This window comes from Oryctolagus cuniculus, chromosome 1, assembly GCF_051225735.1.
Source record: "Oryctolagus cuniculus isolate XC-2025 breed Fujian yellow rabbit chromosome 1, ASM5122573v1, whole genome shotgun sequence".
Taxonomy (NCBI): domain Eukaryota; kingdom Metazoa; phylum Chordata; class Mammalia; order Lagomorpha; family Leporidae; genus Oryctolagus; species Oryctolagus cuniculus.
Window position 1 is genome coordinate 72,327,170 of NC_142867.1, and position 15,881 is coordinate 72,343,050.

Here is a 15,881-nt window from a genome sequence, read left to right on the forward strand (position 1 = left end):
TCTTTCTCGCAACACTGATCTGTTTCATCAACGTTATAAATTTTGAAGGAATAGAACTGTGCAAACCATTGCATTTTTGCCCTTTTAATGTCCATAAGATTGATAGTGATCATCCTTATTTCATTTCCAACATTAGTAATTTGCATCATCTTTCTAGTTCATCTCCTTAGAAGTTAGTCAATTTTACTGATCTTTTACTTTGATTTCTTTTACACTTTAATTCTTTTCACATTTTTTTATATATTTTTTGACAGGCAGAGTGGACAGTGAGAGAGAGAAAGACAGAGAGAAAGGTCTTCCTTTGCCATTAGTTCACCCTCCAATGGCCGGGAATTCTTTGAATTTCTCAAAATTGATAACGATATCCCTTGGTGTGATTTATTTGGCATTTATTCTGCTTCAAGTTCTGAGTATTTTGGATCAATGGTTTAGCTTATACAAATAATATGGGTGAAATTGTCGCTCACTATTGTTTCAAATATTTGTTTCTAGTTCTTTCTTTATTCTTCTGATATTCCTATTATTGATATGCCATACCTTTTTTATTTTTTTTGTTTTGCATTTTTTAAACTTTTATTTAATGAATATAAATTTCCAAAGTACAGCTTATGGATTACAATGGCTTCCCCCCATACCGTCCCTCCCACCCGCAAACCTCCCCTTTCCCACCCCCTTTCCCCTTCCATTCACATCAAGATTCATTTTCGATTCGCTTTATATACAGAAGATCAGTTTAGCATACATTAAGATTTCAACAGTTTGCTCCCACACAGAAACATAAAGTGAAAAATACTGTTTGAGTACTAGTTATAGCATTAAATCTCAATGTACAGCACACTAAGGACAGAGATCCTACATGAAGAGTAAGTGCACAGTGACTCCTGTTGTTGACTTAACAAATTGACACTCTTGTTTATGGCATCAGTAATCACCCTAGGCTCTTGTCATGGGTGGCAGTGTTGCAACCACTCACACCATCACCTGTTGCCTCTCAAGATGTGCATTATCCGAAAGCTGGAATTAAGAGTGGAGCTGGGATTGCATTCAGGCATTCATTATGGGTTCAGACACCCCAAACAGCTCCACCCCCAAAGCAATAACCCCAAGAGTACAGTTTTATTACCTGCAGAGCAGATGTTTTACATTGGATGTCTAGATTTGTTAGTGCTTATCCTGTGATTTCCATTTCCTCCCACTCCCAACCTCTACTCTCTGCAAGTATTATTTTGCTATTTATTTGGCACAAGAATGAATATTTTTGATGCGGGTCCACCCTGCAACTAATATACCATAAACTGAATTAAAATCTCTTAATGAATGTAACAGGTGAGACTATCACAAATGAGTATTTTCTAAGCCAAGAGACAACCCTAGCACTAGCACTGAATCATGTACATCCTAGTGATGTATAACCTAATGTTAGGCTAACTTGTCTACACTAGTCACCTTTGGTAAATGACTTGTGCATCCTACCTGGTATTTCCTTTATTCCTACTTCTCCTGCCCTTCAAAGGCCCCTGAATGATATGAGCTTCTTGGGAGCATTCATTCAGAGCTGAGTCTGTGTTTTCTGACATATAATTCCCAAGATACCAAATAAATTTCTCATTTTATTTTGCAGTTTCTCTGCTTGAATTGATTGACATATGCGAATCCATGGTTCATCATTATGATGACCTACTTCTCTCTCCTCAGCTTCAACTCCAGCTTCTGTCCTATCCTCTGATCAAGCCTCAGTGGTCTGCCTCCTGTTCCTGCCTTGCTTTATCTCTCCTCTGTCTTTGATCCTGAGATGCTCAAATCTCACAAACTGTGCAATCACACAGACTTCATGGTTGAGAGTAAAAGCTACCCACAATGTGAAATCTTCATTCCCAAGTAGGAATAGATATAAATTCTCCCATGGGCCTGTTATGTTCAAAAGTACTCCACCTTTACAGCAGCATTTGTCAAAAAAATATGATTGTTGGCTTCCATCTGTATTCCCTTTTAGACTGCCCTTCCTGAAGGTGGAATCTACACTGTTTCTCAGTTGTATCAGAAATGTACATTCTAAGGCTTCATGCATTGATGGTATTCAGTTAATCATGGTACTCACTGAATTATTATTGAGTAAATGATGGTATAAATTTAAAGGGTTTTGGCTAGTAATTGGCATCAGTGTGAATCAGAACATTACTTGTGAGTTGTTTCTTCACAGGCCAAGATCATTTCTTTTATTTCCATTTTACAATGTGGACTCTGAAAACTAAAACAAGTTTACTTTTCAATAGCTGAATTGTGTGAATTTGGTGAACTTATAATGGGCTCGTTTTATTCATCACCTTGTTTTATTCACCATCTTCTGTTGTAAATTCTTTTCATGGGGTTTCTATGGTTTTATGATAACCAGAAATGACTCAAGCAGTTAAAGAATTCACTTCATTAGTGCAGAGTGTGCTAATTTGCATCACAAAACAATTCATTTAAATACAGAAAGCGGCTCTGCATGTCTCTTCTTCATGCCTAGTATAATTGTACCTTTATTAATGCAAACTCTCAAGGTATCCATCTTAACTTGCTTGCTCTCCAGCTGTCAGGGATGGTGAATACCAGTATTTTCTCTAATATTTTATGAGAAAGAGATCCATGATGTACAATCTATGCTAATTAATTGTACACTATTCAGTTTTATAGTAAAAAGAAAGTTTTGGATGAATGACCCCCTCTTACAGTGGCAGGATCAAATCAGAGAGATTTGAGTTCAAATTTTGTTTCTATCACTCAACCTTATTTTTTTTTTTTTTTTGTAAATTCACCTTGACTCTCACAATCATATCTATCTCTCTTTCTCTGCTTCCATAACTTTCTCACTCAGTTTATGCATGGTTTGTAAAACCAAAAAGTTAAAAAGCTTTATTTAATCTCTACTACTCAAGAATAATATTATGACTTTATAAACAAGGCCTGTGCTCTAAAGCTGGAAGACCTAGAATAAAGTTCTTTTCTGTCTGTTTTAAACTTACTTCTTATTGGTGATTGTGGGGATAAAATGAGATGCTGAATGCTGCTACGGACTGAATGTGTATACTCCCACCCCTTGCACCTAAGTCAATTCTGGAAATCCTAATAGATGTGAAAGCATTAGAAGACAGGGCCTTTGGGAAGCATTTATGTCGCAAAGGAAGAGGCCTCATGAATGAAACTAGTTCTCATACAGAAACATGAGAAAGCTTCCTTTCTTTTCTTCTGTTTTCTGCCATGTGAAGATGCAATGGAAGATCACCATCTGCAATCCACAAAAAGTGATTACCTGAGACCACGGGTCTGCCGGCACTTTGATCTTGGGCTTCCCAGCCTCCAGAGCTGAGAAATGAATTTTTGGAATTTATGAGCCACCCAGACTAAACTACCTTGTAAAGGGAGGATCATTGACATCATAAAGCTATTGTCTTATTGTTTCTATTAACCTCTTCCTCTTCCTATTTATCAAGATTTTTTTCTGATATATAGCCCTCTTCTCAGTCTGAGAAGAAAGTTATATGCTACAACCATTTACATTTTCATTGATATCATTCATAGTAAACCCAGACCCTTCTCAAGTGTTTTGAACGCCTCCGGAATTGGCATCTGATACAATCAAAGACTTTGGAGTTAATTGAAATGAGATGGAAACCAGTGACAGCAGCTGTTATTCCCTGAGTACCTCAAAGGTGGAATCCTCCATGATGAACACTCTCTAGGCATGAGCTCTAGGGTTGAAGGCTGTTGTAAAGATAAATGTTACTGTATGCAATTCAGAAATGAGAAACTAATGATCAGAGAATTAAGTCACCTGATCAAAGACACATAGAAAACAGAGACTAATACATGTTTTCATCTATTTTTTAAGCCACTGTGTTTTCCAATGGATGATTTAGCCTGTCACACTTAAATTACACTATGACAGGGGAGAATCTGATCATTATATGAAACATCAAAGCCATAGACTAGACCTGGACATCCATTTTTAAACCTTTAAAAATGTTCAAAGGGCATTGGTTTTATGTCTGAGTCCTTTCTCTCCTTTTCTATGACATCTAATGAATTAATCTGTGGAGCACAGGGAAAGATACAGCTGGAAGACTAGACACCCAATGTATACATATTTAAAAGTTTTATATAAAACTATTACATAGTTAAAGCTATTATATCATCTAAACATGAAAAGCCAAACTTGAATATAGAACTTGGAATTCTGTGCAGAATGTGGTGCTCAGAGGACTCTTGCTCCCACACCCCAATATATAGTTCTAAATCTGCAAACTTCCCCTCTTCTCTGCTATTTCTGATTCATTTCACATTGACAAGCGTCCTGGAGGACCTGTGTGCAGACATCCAATCTTGATGCATGTTCTCACATACAGCTATCCTCTGACCATTTGTGCCTAGGATGTGCCCAGTGTAAGTACATCATCCTCTTGGAGAGACCATGTGGAAAATCTCAGGAATATTTATTTTCTTAACTTTTATTTAATAAATATAAATTTTGAAAGTACAACTTTTGGATTATAGCGGCTTTTACCCCATAACCTCCCTCCACCTGCAACCATCCCATCTCCCACGCCCTTTTCCATCTCATGCTTCATCAATATTCATTTTCAATTATCTTTATATACAGAAGATCAACTTAGTATATATTAGGTAAAGATTTCAACAGACTGCACCCACACAGACACATAAAGTGTAAAGTACTGTTTGAGTACTAGTTATACCATTAATTCACATAGTACAACACATTAAGGACAGAGGTCCTACATGGGGAGTAAGTGCACAGTGACTCCTGTTGTTGATTTAACAGTTGACACTCTTATTTATGATATCAGTGATCACTCAAGGCTCTTGTTATGAGTTGCCAAAGCCTCTTGAGTTCACCAACTCTGATCTTATTTAGGCAAGGCCATAGTCAAAGTGGAAGTTCTCTCCTCCCTTCAAAGAAAGGTACCTGCTTCTTTGATGACCTGTTCTTTACCCTGGGATCTCACTCACAGAGATCTTTCATTTAGGTCATTTATTTTTTTTTTTTCCCCAGAGTGTCTTGGCTTTCCATGCCTGAAAAACTCTCATGGGCTTTTTAGCCAGATCTGAACGCCTTAAGGGCTGATTCTGAGGCCAGAGTGCAGTTTAGGGCATTTGCCATTCTTTGAGTCTGCTGAGTATCCTGCTTTCCATGTGGGATCATTTTCTAGGCATGTACCTAATTTTCCAAGTCTAAAGTTGGTACTGTGATATGCCCTCAAATATTAAAGATTCATAGCCAGTTCTCATTATAATCTCTGTACTCTATGTCATCCTCTCAGCTGAAAGTTCTATCTCCTTCTTCAAATTGGGAATTAGGCTATTTTTATTCTTCCTATTTTCTTGGTCTCTCCACTACTTGCTTTCTGATATGTCTCTTTCTTTCCCCATTATTTTTCATTTTTAAAAGCAGAACTTCTCAAATCGGATAGCCTGAGTTCAAACCCTGATTCTCACACTGGTTGTTCACATGACCTTGGGTTAGTATTTGGTGTCTCTGTGTTGCAGTTCCCTCATCTTTAAATCCTTGAATTGAAAAGCTCCATGCTTACTTAACTGTGGGAGTACAGAAGGTTATCTGAGTGAAGCACTTAGCATCTTACATTTCAACAACTTAGTGAACATTAGCTTCCATTGTTTCCTCCCCTCCCCTCCCCTCTCTTTGCATCCTTCCTTTCAATTTCATTGTTTTTTTCTCCTTTACTTCCCTACCATTGCTGCTTTTCTCTTTGCTGTTTATATCATCATTGACTTATCCATAATGGCCTCAGGTCTAGGACTAGAACTACAAATGATTCTCAATTGAGGATGATATTCACCTCCAGAGGGCATTTATCAATGCCTGTGTAGAATTCTCTTTGCCAAAACTGAAGAGATGATGACAGATAGATATATCTAGGGATATTGTTAAGCATCTTATAATGCATAAGACAGGCTCAACAATAAACAGATAGTTCCCCAAATGACAAGCTTGCTCAATTAGAGATCAGTGTTCTAGAAGTTCAGGTGTGACTGAAGCATCATTTTAAGAGTCTACAAATCTAACAGGAAAGGCAAGCAGCCACAGATACTTTTCTGTCTTGGGTACAGAGTACAGAAGTATAATGAACATTTCAATGAACTCCTAGGAGAACACAGAAGGATCTTACAAAAGAAATGACATTTTGAATGACTTTTAAAGAATACAAAAATATAATAAAAGTCTCCATGTAATGAGTGGTTTCAAGGCTCCCGCTATAGGGTTAAGCCCTTTCCATACATTGTGAGAATATGTTGTTTATGAGTATGTGTGAAGAGAAATAGGAAGTATTTTCTTAGCATCAATAACAATGCAATACATTCTTTTTTTTAATTTTTTTTTTGACAGGCAGAGTGGACAGTGAGAGAGAGAGACAGAGAGAAAGGTCTTCCTTTGCCATTGTTTCACCCTCCAATGGCTGCAGTGGCCGGCGCACCGCACTGATCCGATGTCAGGAGCCAGGTACTTCTCCTGGTCTCTCATGGGGTGCAAGACCCAAGTACTTGGGCCATCCTCCACTGCACTCCCTGGCCACAACAGAGAGCTGGCCTGGAAGAGGGGCAGCCGGGACAGAATCCCGTGCCCCGACTGGGACTAGAACCCAGTGTGCCAGAGCCGCAAGGCGGAGGATTAGCCTAGTGAGCCGTGGCGCCGGCTGCAATACATTCTTATACACACTCTCTCTCTCTCTCTATATATATAGATAGATAGATAGATGGAGTGAATATATGAATTTACATATATTAGTTCTGAGCTTAGAAGATAACAATTGCTAAGCAAATTGTGTGTATTACTAATATATCTTTTAGTTTAACAGGTTATATTAATTTATCTAATTATATACTAGTACATTTTAAAACAAATCGATTTCTGACTTCAAGGTTTAAGTGCATAAAATTAAACCCCAGGAATTTTATAGAAAAACAAGCTAGGAATAGGCAAAAGAGAAAGATTTACAAGGACAAGGAATCATAAGCCAAGTCTTAGAGATGGTAAGGTTGTTGTGAGAAAATAGTGATGAGACATACCAGAACAAAAGCAATGAGTTTAGAAAGACAAACCTTATTCAGATTGCAGAATTCTTCTATATCCTTCTAGGGTGACCCTTAGAATTAGGTCATTTTGAGAGCTTATGGGGTATTTTATCTGCAGTATACTTGAGAACATAATTGTATAAAATGCTAAAATTATGCAATACCAATCACATTGTCTAATATGTCTTGTAATCAAAAATTCTTAAAGTCTTTTGCACATTTCTTGTCATTATCACCCTTTGTGCCGACAGTGTTTTTGCATGACTAAAGTGCCACAGGTGCAGATATTTTGGCACCTCAAAGTGAAGACTATACCAGAAATTGTTGCCACAGGGTAAGACTTCCAAGCTAAATCAAGGTCTAATCCTGATTCTTAGCAATTCTCCTTTGTAAGACGACTCAACTCATTTTCCTAGATGACATCCTAAAATACATCATCCTTGCTTCATTGAATAGGGCCAATGAATGAAGAAAATCAGTCAAGAAGCTCTTCTTTGATTTCCCATTCTCAATTCTACTTATGTTCAAGGACCAACATAGAATAATAAGTGCTATCATAGGTTATGCAGATACTATGTAACAGAAACTTGCTAAGTGGTTTAAATATATCTCATATAAATCTTTACTTTGTATATACTAAATTGATCTTCTATGTATAAAGATAATTGAAAATGAAACTTGATGTGAATGAGATGGGAGAGGGAGTGAGAGATGGGATAGTTGTGGGTGTCCAGGAGGTTATAGGGGGAAAAGCCACTATAATTCAAAAGTTGTGCTTTGTAAATTTAAATTTATTAAATAAAAGTTAAAAAAATAAATATATCTCATATAATAATTCCCAGTAACTCCATGGTTATCTCCCAATAACTCTATGGCTATATAATCTTCATTTTTCAAGTGATTAAATCTTAGAAATCAAATAATAGCTAACACTTACTGAGCATGAAGTATGAGATGACAAACATGTTGACTGTTTTTATCATACATTATTTCACTTTTTTTCAAAAAAATTATATATATATATATATAGTATGTGTGGGTATGTATACATGCTCAAGACAAATCAAGAGAGTTTAAAGAAAAATGCTATTGATCAAAATTTAATTTAGCAATTCAGCGGACATTTATTATGTATCTACTCTGGACCAAGAATTGTGTTAAGACTGTAAAAATACAAAGACGAATGGGACAAAGACAAATGAGCTTGTTGTTTACTGGGTCGAGATGACATTCATTATAGGTTTTTGTTAACAGTGGGTTAAGTGTTATCATAGAAGTAAATGTGCAGCACTTTGGAAACAAAGAGGAAAGGGAGTAAAAGAAAAAAAAAAGAAATGAAAAAGCAATGATGTTTGTGCTTGGTCTTCAAGGTTGAATTAAAGTTTCATATGGACAATGGGGAGTGATGGAAAAGTTTTCCAGGCAAGGCAAGACCATGAGCAAAATCAATGAGGCAAATACCTTTTTGGTTGGCAAAACCTCTTATAAAAGGAGTAGGATATGAATGCAGCATTTTTTAATAGCTTGAGAAAAATGTAGATATTAGCTGGGTTATAAATTTTGAGTTTTTTTTTTTTTTGAAAGAATGTAGCCATTTTTTCCTCTGGTCAACATGTTAGAAGTTTTGAAATGAGAATCTTTTATCAGAGAATGCTTTAGAAAATCCCTGCAGTACATGGTAAAAGCAGAAAGCTTGGTGAGTTCTTAAACTGAGATAAGGAGGGTTGTTCAGTAGATTTAAACATAGATGAAACATAGATGAAAGTTGAGGAATGCATTAAAACATCTAGAAGGCAATTCTGGTACAAACTTTTGCTAGTGTCCTCTTTCAAAAATTTAATAATCTAATCTTGTGGATATTTGTAGATCCGCTATACTACCATATTTGTGGCCACCATTAAATCAAATACATGTAATGTGAATGTTTGATAAAATGGTGTGGGCTTTTTTTCCAATCATGAAAACCTTATACCTAAATACCCAACGAATATTTGTTGAACAAATGAATAAGAGTGTCCATTTGAAATTCTGCTCAAAATTTTACCTCATGAGAAACAATATTAGAGAGTATGAGGGGATCATTTATAATACAGATGTTTGTATCTGGTAACCGCAGCATGCAGAACACTGAGCATCAGGGACATCAGAGATTTCTTTTTTTTTTTTTTTTTTTTTGACAGGCAGAGTGGACAGTGAGAGAGAGAGACAGAGAGAAAGGTCTTCCTTTGCCGTTGGTTCACCCTCCAAAGGCCGCCGCGGCCGGCGCGCTGCGGCCGGCGCACCGCGCTGATCCGATGGCAGGAGCCAGGAGCCAGGTGCTTTTCCTGGTCTCCCATGGGGTGCAGGGCCCAAGCACCTGGGCCATCCTCCACTGCACTCCCTGGCCACAGCAGAGGGCTGGCCTGGAAGAGGGGCAACCGGGACAGAATCCGGCGCCCCGACCGGGACTAGAACCCGGTGTGCCGGCGCCGCTAGGCGGAGGATTAGCCTAGTGAGCCGCGGCGCCAGCCCATCAGAGATTTCTAAGGAATACCAGTGATGCTGGCTTCAATGAAGAATACATGGGGTCACAGATCACCCTTTGATGCCGTCTAGCCTAACAGTTGGCAAACCCATTTAAATTAGAAAAACAAGATCTTTCATTTATTTTTCACATATATATATATATATATATTTATATTTCATGGTCTTTTGATATTTTATCTTTAACATTTAAGATTCAACAATTTTTTAAAATATTTATTCATCCATTTGAAAGTTAGTATTAGAGAGAGAGAGGAGAGGCAGAGAGAGAGAGAGAGAGAGAGGGAGAGAGAGAGATCTTGTATCCAATGGTTCACTCCCCAGTTGGCTGCAAAGGCCAGATCTGCTCTGATCTGAAGCCAGGAGCCAGGAGCTTCCTCCAGCTCTCCCACTTGGGTGCCATCTTCCACTGCTTTCCCAGGCCATAGCAGAGAGCCGGATCAGAAGTGGAGCAGCTGGGGCTCGAACCTGCACCCATATGGGATGCCGGTGCTTCAGGCCAGGGCTTTAACCCGCTGCAACATGCTGCCGGCCCTGGATTCAACAATTTATTTTATTTTTTTTATTTTTTATTTTTATTTTTTAACTTTTATTTAATGAATATAAATTTCCAAAGTACGACTTACGGATTACAATGGCTTCCCCCCCATACCGTCCCTCCTACCCACAACCCTCGCCTTTCCCACTCCCTCTCCCCTTCCATTCACATCAAGATTCATTTTCAATTACCCAACAATTTTTAACATTTTTCCACATTCACTTTATTTTCCAGAGTATTGAGACTTTTATTGTTTCAGAGGTTTTAAAATATTTAGGTAAAGCCACCATAAATGTGGCATTAAAATGAAAGCATAACTAGTATTTAATGGATGGCAAAGACAGAGTGGAGGTGGATTTTGAAAAAAACAAAGTGAGAATATGTTCTCAGCAAACTTTAAAATACTATCTGAATTTATATGCTCCAGCAAAATGCTTGAAAGTCATCTGAATTTGTGTTTCTTTTTCTCTATAAAGCAATATTTGGAAAAGGAAGTAAGACTGAATACCCTCAATGTAAAGGTAGCATTAGGAGTAGTTACTAATTATGCACTTGGGTTAATTCTACATTTTTATGTCAATTATCTGGACTTAGAATTCTCCACATTCTTTCTCTTCTCAATTAAAATAATGGATTAAGCCAGAAACTCAGCCTGCGGCTCCCATGCGAGCGGCAGGGACTCAACTGTTTGAATCATCACCTAAGACTTCCCAAGGTGTTGCATTAGCAGGAAGCTAGAACATGGATTGGAGCTTAGACTGGAACTCAGGCACTCTGATATAGGATATGGGTGTGTTAATCCCCAGGCCAAACTTTCCCACCCCACTCTTCTCATTCTATCTCAAGAATAGGAGGATCCCTGCCTCCTATTCCACATTCACACACACATATACACACACATGCACACATAATGTTTTTCTTCAAAACAGTGATATTAAAATCACATAATGTTGTATTCATGATAAAGACCACAAAATAAGGAAACAGACTATATTATTATGTAGAGGGTATAATTTAGTGAGGATATTTATAAAAGACTTCTTGCTTGGCATAAAGTTTTCATACTTATCAGTCTCAGAAAGAATATTTCAGCTGAAATAGGTAGAACTGTTTTCAAGCCTAGGGCTTTTCCAAAACAACGGCATGACCACAAAAAGACTGCATATCTTCCACTCTCAGTACATTGTCAGTAAAGTGGGACTCACACCATATACTCATTTTTGGAACGAGCTAATAAGATAACATATGGAAAAGACCTCACGTTTCTTGAGCAGGTATGAGGGTTTACAAGTCTGCCCTCTCCTCCCTTCTGACTTAATTCTCTCTCTTACCTTACTATACTCCTACATTCATGGCTCCCTTTGAGAGAGTTCCATATATTTCAGAAAATTAACAGCCTCAAAATTTTGAACCATAAGTTCTAAGGCTTTTCATGTATATTCTTGAGCAATACAGTTATATTAGGAGTATTTCAGCAGCAAAATAAATTGTACAAGTCTATTCATTCAATAACACCATTCCCAAACCACCCACTGTCCAGCAAGTTTGCTTTGTCAGGTTCTAAACAGGAAAGCAAATATGTGCTCTGCTTAGCTATGGAATAACCTTCTCTTTGACCTAGAGATAGCAGTGGAATTATGGTCTCCCATGCCTTGTTAAATACCTCCCAATCCCTTAATGCATTTGGCATAGTATGTTTGTTTAGCTTGATTACATCCCAGAGTTAATTGTTTTGTGTCCATCCTAGTGGCTCAAATCCTTTAGCCTGATCTTGTTTATAATAATGTGTCTGTGGTCTATTTTGTGTAGAAGCATTATTTAAAGTAAAGAAGAGCTGGATACCATAATTATATTGCAGATATATTAAACTTTTGCTCAGTAGTATGTATTTGGCATTTTCCTGTTATACTGACAGTGAATCCAATACATTTGTTATAAATTTAAAAGTGTGTTATATAATCTTCATTTCTAGAAACAGCTCTGTTCCCATCTAGGGGAAAGAACAGAATAGTTTCTTTAAAAAAAGATTTAATTATTTTATTTGAAAGGCAGAGTTAGAGAGAGAGGAAGATAGAGAGGGAGAGAGAGAGGGAGAGATAAAGGGAGGGGGGTTATCTTCCATCCACGGATTCACTCCCCAGATGGTCAGAAGGGCTGGATTTGCGCCCATCTGAAGCCAGGAGCCAGGAACTTCTTCTGGGTCTCCCACATAGGTGCAAGGGCCCAAGGATTTGGGCCATCTTCTACTGCTTTCCCAGGTTATAACAGAGAGCTGGATCAGAAGTGGATTAGCTAGGACTCGAATGGCACCCATATGGGATGCTGACCCCGCAGGCAGCGGCTTTACCTGCTACACCACAGCACCGGCCCAAAAATAGTTTCAAATGAAGTCATAACCAAGTCAGTGAATAAAATAAAATGTGGCTGAGATGTGTTAGTCAATATTAACATACAAAAACGGAAACAAATAGATTGAAGATGGGTAAGGAATAAGGATAGCTATTTTTTTTTTTTTCAAATTCATACCAAGGCAAGGGAGAAACAGCAGATACATGCTGAGTCTCTGGCAGATGATTGTCCATAAGAGAGCTATGTCATTCAGAATGCCCTTGGTCAATTTTTCCCAGAATGAATCTGCCATGGATATTATTATGGCTAATAAAAGAACTTACTTTCTATTCTTTGCCACTCCCTGTAAAACTGCCCCTCTCCCATAGTTACTGACGAAGATAGGTAGTACATATTTCCATAGATACATCCCATGGATGTATCTCCCTCCTACTCTGCATGTTTTCATCATCAAGTTTTGCTGAATATGCTAACAATTCGTGCACACATTCATTGATGACTCCACTGACACAAACCTGGACCATTTCTTCTTGAATTATTACAGATGACTCCAAGTTGCTTCCTGTCTCTTCCAAGCAGTTTTGATACAGATTCTGCAGAGTTGTGTTACTGAGTACAAAGGTAAGCATGCCATCTGCCTAGTTACACTTCGATGCCTTCCAGTTTGTTTCAGAATAAAGCTAAATGTCTTTAACATCATTTTATATATTTTTACTAAGATTTCTTGCCTTCAACACTCAACTTATTAAATTTTTAAATTAAATTTTCTGATCTTCGACCTGACCGTGAGCTTTTTTTTCAATTATTTTGTACATGTTTTATCATTTGCTCAAAAATGTCCACCTACATTTTCAGCCATGAAGCTCAGAAAACCCTTCTTGATCACACCAAATCTCTTGTTATTTCTCCAAGGCCTTCTCACATTATCCCATAGTTCTCACAATTAGTATATGGCAGACTTTTAGAAAATTCTATTTATTTCACTTTAAGTCTATCCATTACAATTCTAATTTTATTATATGTCTATTCATCTGCACCTTTCAATGATAAGCTCTTTGAGAAAGGAAACTGAGTATATTTGCTATTGTATCCTCTACAATTAATTTCCTTTGTCACATAGTAAAGCCTCAATGATAATTAATGAAATCATTATCTAAGAAAATCCTGTATACTTGGCTGATGATACAAGACACTGTGCTTTATTCATATGGAAATTTCTCAGTGATTCTGAGGCAGATGAAATAGGTTATAATAGTAATCTAAAATATTATATCTAGTACTCAAAATTATAGTTAACTCAGTGTCCCTAGCACTACAAATGGGTCCAAGTAAACAAATTAATCTTGTTACTTAGAAGATAGATATACAAGCATATTTTAAGTAGCCTTTTTTTAAGTTCAACTAATTGCTTTAGGATCATTCCTGCCTCTCATGCATATTAACCCATGGCCTGGTAACTGTATACTATAACTCTATAATAAAGCAAATTCACAGTTAACTTATTATTTAGATAAAATTTATATATTCTAGAGATGCTTACTTTTAGAAAGCTTAAAATTTACACTGCGTAAATGGACCAAGGTCAGTTCCAAGCTATTATAAATCCATGATAAAGGAAAAAATTGTGTCCTGAAGTTCATTGCTAGATGAATTAAACATGCCATAAGAAGTAAGAATACTACAGGCAAAAGACATTTGAGTTTGGAGGCTCAATGTAAATTAACATGACAGAGATATATTACTGTGAGCAAGACATTTTGGCTGTCACGTGCCCTTTCAATAAAACTGGACCACGTACCTCCACGTTCTGGATCCACCGAGTTATGCTGCAAAGGCTGTGCTGGTCCTTTTGCTACCTTCTGCCAAAGAAAGTGCATTCTGTGAAAGTTAAAAGTTATATTCTTTGCTCTATCCCTGTGTTTTATAAAGTATCCAGAAAATAATGTGAAGCTAATAAAATATTAAGTTAAATTTAGTTTCAATGTTTTCCTTTCCTAATATAGGGACATTGGTACACATTTATGTGACAGAGGTGGGGGCAAGGGAGTTTCTATGTCTGGGCTTCCCACAGTATCCCAGCCTCAATGTTCCTACTCGCAGATATTCTGTTCCATTAGAACCTATATTCCTACAAGGAAGTTTGCACTTCTATACAGATAAGGGTAACAGAAAAGAAGGACTGGATTTTTTTCCACAACCAATAAACCAAGTTTACTACTTCCACAATCCACTTTCCTATCCAACTGCAATTATTAACAAATGTAGGATACTCAGACAAGGATGGATGATTCATGCAACTTCCTCTGACTCTTTCTATTTACTAAAAAGCAGGTAAACCTTATAAAAACACTCTAGAGCTAAGAACTTGCCACTAGAAACAATTGGAACTCAGAATGCTTGGTCAGAAATCAGAAGGTGAATTAAATTCCTTGCTGTATTAATTCCCTTCATACATAAGGAATATCAATCAGACCTCTATTATGCCTCTGTTGGAAAGAACAGCAGAGACATCTTCTGTATCCAGCAGGAAGCCTGGTGTGTATCCTGTTCCAATAATTATTTGAGAAGAGAGACTATTTCGGGAGAGCCTACGAGTGTATCTTCTAATTTGGTACTAACCAAACTGTAACTGGGCTGAGATCAAACTTCCCAATCTTGTTCCGATGCCTTGCATTCTTGTATCATCAATATAAAATTAAATTCACTGCAAACTGCATGTTGACTGATCATGATACATAAATGTGCTTTTCATTGTGAAGAACACTTTTTTTTCTGTCAAAAGGAGTAACAAGAAGCAAAAGGTGATTTTAATACTCCTTTCTCCCTCTAAAGGACATATAGAAATTAGGCAAAAGGTTGAATGTGTCAAAGCACCCCATGATCCCAGTGAAGAGCCATTCCACTTCCACCCCCTTGACTCCTCTTGGCACGGCACAGTGGCATAGGATTTGCAAGGCTATCTCTCAGTGACTTTTGTGTCTAGTCCTAACCATGATACTTTCCCCTGGTAGACCTTGAGAGTCCCCCACAATAATAGTATAAAGAAACTATCAGATTTTACAGTTCTTCTGGACTAAGACTCAATTTTAGTGCTACATTCTTTATATGAACTTAAAATCCAAGTGAAAATAAACTATTTTTGCTTTGCCTGGGGCATATTAAGCATAGGATGTGAGTCATACTAGGAGCTTTGTAGATATTTGTTAAATGTTAGTGGGAAGCAATCTCTTTTCCCCAAGGGCACAGCTCCATCTCTATGTCCCTTACTTTATTTGATATTTGCCTCTGTTAGAGCACTGATAACATTGAACAACCTATATTTGCTTATATTTATGCCCCTATTAGACTGCAATATCTTATTTATCTTTGTACCTCCAATGCC

The 15,881-nt window shown here is 37.3% G+C and overlaps 1 long non-coding RNA gene across 4 annotated transcripts in view; it reads right to left on the reverse strand.

Annotated features, from left to right (window-relative positions):
- Window positions 1-15,881, reverse strand: part of LOC149128463 (uncharacterized) — a 536,236-nt gene that overhangs the window by 448,808 nt on the left and 71,547 nt on the right. The window contains exon 3 of one of the 4 annotated variants that reach the window (XR_016233156.1): window positions 14,298-14,358. The exons of the other annotated variants lie outside the window; for them this stretch is intronic. This is a non-coding gene — a long non-coding RNA (uncharacterized LOC149128463). The remainder of the gene's footprint in view (window positions 1-14,297; window positions 14,359-15,881) is intronic. 4 annotated transcript variants of the gene reach the window in all.